We start from the raw sequence: 2,887 nt of genomic DNA, 5'->3' as shown, positions 1-2,887 counted from the left end.
AAATTTGCTGTCAATATATAAGCCACCTGGAGGAAAAGTGGGCAGTCTTTTGTAATAAATGGCTGGTACTAATATGTAAATGGTAAAGGGTATATAGTATATTAATGTGTGTGAACTCTTAAGCAAGAAAAAATTTTGGATTAGGAGTCAGCTACAAACAAGAATTTTTCTTAGGTCTGCTGCATTCTGCAAGCAGTATATCTTCATAGCAATTGGACCAAAAGAGCCCATCCATTATCAATCATACCAGTAGTATCTTGTTGATTTTTAGTTATAGCAGCTTTGTTAAGGCTAATAATAAGTAGCCTTTGAATTAATATGGATAATGCTGGAAAAATGGGTATATAACATTGTTCCTGGGTATTTTTCATTGCCCTATTATTCTGTCACTACTTCAGTCATTCTAAAATGTGTAGTTATGCTAATGGCAACATTAGCATGTCGCGCTGTAAGTTTGTGTAGCCACTGAGGACAAAATTACCTGAATGACAGCAGTTAACCCCCAAAAGAGCTGTTGGCCAAGCGTTTTTATGTCTTACAGAAGAAAAAAATATAATCAGGGGAGATATGTAACAAGCAAGCAGTTTTTAGTTACAGGTATTCTTTATTTTCAATGTTTGTCAGTTCATTCTTTTGATGGGATTTGAAAATGTGAAAGTTTTAAAAATAGAAATTTTAAGATATTAAAATAACTATGCAAAACTTTGCTATGCCAGAATGTATGGAACTTAATAAGAGACTACATTTGATGTGTTTTCTTTCTGATAGAGTTTATTAGGTGAAGGTTCTAAAATTTTGTCTCTACAGGAGACCAGTGAAGGGGATGTCATCAGAATTCCAGTGTTTGGAAGTAACATTGCACCAAGATGTCTGGCTGATTTTCTAGTCAGTCACAATTTTCTTGAGGGCAAGAATTGTCCCAGATCCTTTTCCATTCCAAAACTCAATTGTTGTGAAGTTTAAAACATAAACTTCTCATAAGTGTAATTCTGAAGTGCTGTTTTAGAATAAACATTTGCTTCGGAAATCCAAGAAACTTGAGTTAATACTATATTTAAAAAGAATTGATAACTTGTGAATGTGTGTAATATTTTGGAACCAGTTTATAACACAAATGTCCCTGCAAAAAAGGTCCCTGCGAAAAATACAGATCCTGTTCTATACTATTTAATATTTTGCTGTTTTGTTTTATAGAAATTGTTTTGCTTAATTCACAACTAGAATTTGGTTTAAGAATGGTTTTGTCCTGTGGTGTGTTTTTGGTTCTGGTTATTCTTTTGTTCTTAAGGACTACACGTTAAAATTAATTATTTTCAAAATATGCCATGGCATAATGATGAGTTCATTATTTCAAATACATTGTGCTGTTGTACTAAGAACTGATTCACCCTTTCCCATGTGTATAAGGATTTAGAGGAGAGAAAACTAAGCATTGACCCTTCAAAAATTTCCCACATTAAACAGACGCATACTTTTGGCACATTCTTTTAGGCAGTTCTTGTTATTTACATTAGTTATATTCTATAAAGTCATTGTTCACACTGAGTTAGCAAATAATTGAACCAGTGCTCCTAGGGGAAATGCAGGGTTAGGGCCTATAAACCTCTGATCATATTTTCATCAACCTATTATTATACTAACTGGTCTTATATCCGTATCTGTATAAAGACACCTTACTTCATATCCATTATTAATCCACATTGAACTCAAGGCTACCAGCCTTTTGACTCATCCTTAGTCAATGCTTATCTAAAATGTAATTTCTCCATTAGGCATGTCAGAGACTTCCTATGCTTCAGAATACTAGACAGCACTTAGTATTTTGCTTGGGGGCCATTAATAGCAAAGATGCAACAAGAAGTAGGAAAAAAAGGAGTAGAAGTGGCACTCACTAGGAAAAATACTTATATTTGTAGGTCATTTTCACCTTGCTTAGCTTTCTCTGAGAACATTCATACCAGGCAAGTAAAAATTTTTGCTGTTATGTGCACATCAGTGAATGGCCACACAGTATCGATTGTGAGATTACAAGTGAATTTTACTAACCAGACATATTAGTAAATACAGAATCTACAAATGTTGACTGTATTTGCGTGAATTTGATGTTATTTTAACGGACAAGAAAGTCTGGGGGTTTTTTGACAAACAGCATGTGAACTGAAAAGTAGAAATACAAATGTAAATGGAAGGTATTCTTTCCACTGTATATAATCACTACTCTACATAACCAATCTCTTATTTAGGGTTTCTTTTTTTACTACAGAAATGTACTTTTATTTAATGCATGTGATTAAAAATGTATTTTATTGGGATATAATATGTCAAAAGCTGTATTTACTTAACTGTTCAAGTCATTGACTTTTGGATTAAGTATACACCTGTGAAAACATCACCATCAAGGATATAGATTATATCCATCACCGCCCCTAGTATCCTACCACAGTTTTTTTTTTATTTTTGGTATTAATCTATAGTTACGTGAGGAACAAACATGTTCACTAGGCTCCCCATCACCAAGTCCCCCCACAAACCCCATTGCAGTCAGTGTCCAGTGTAGCAAGATGCTGTAGAATCTGCTTGTCTTCTCTGTATTGCAACAGCCCTCCCCGTGCCCCACTCCACACATTATACATGCCAGTCGTAATGCCCCTTTTCTTCCCCCACCTCCACTCCCCCTTATCCCTCCCTTCCCACCCGTCCTCCCCAGTCCCTATCCCTTTGGTAACTGTTAGACCATTCTTGGGTTCTGTGATCCTGCTGCTGTTATGTTCCTTCAGATTTTGCTTTGTTCTTATGCTATACATATGAGTGAAATTCATTTGGTACTTGACTTTCTCTGCCTGGCTTATTTCACTGAGCATAATACCCTCTACCTCCATCCATGTTG

This window comes from Manis pentadactyla, chromosome Y (assembly GCF_030020395.1).
Source record: "Manis pentadactyla isolate mManPen7 chromosome Y, mManPen7.hap1, whole genome shotgun sequence".
NCBI lineage: Eukaryota > Metazoa > Chordata > Mammalia > Pholidota > Manidae > Manis > Manis pentadactyla.
The sequence above is the reverse complement of the archived record's forward strand: the minus strand, read 5'-3'. Positions refer to the sequence as shown.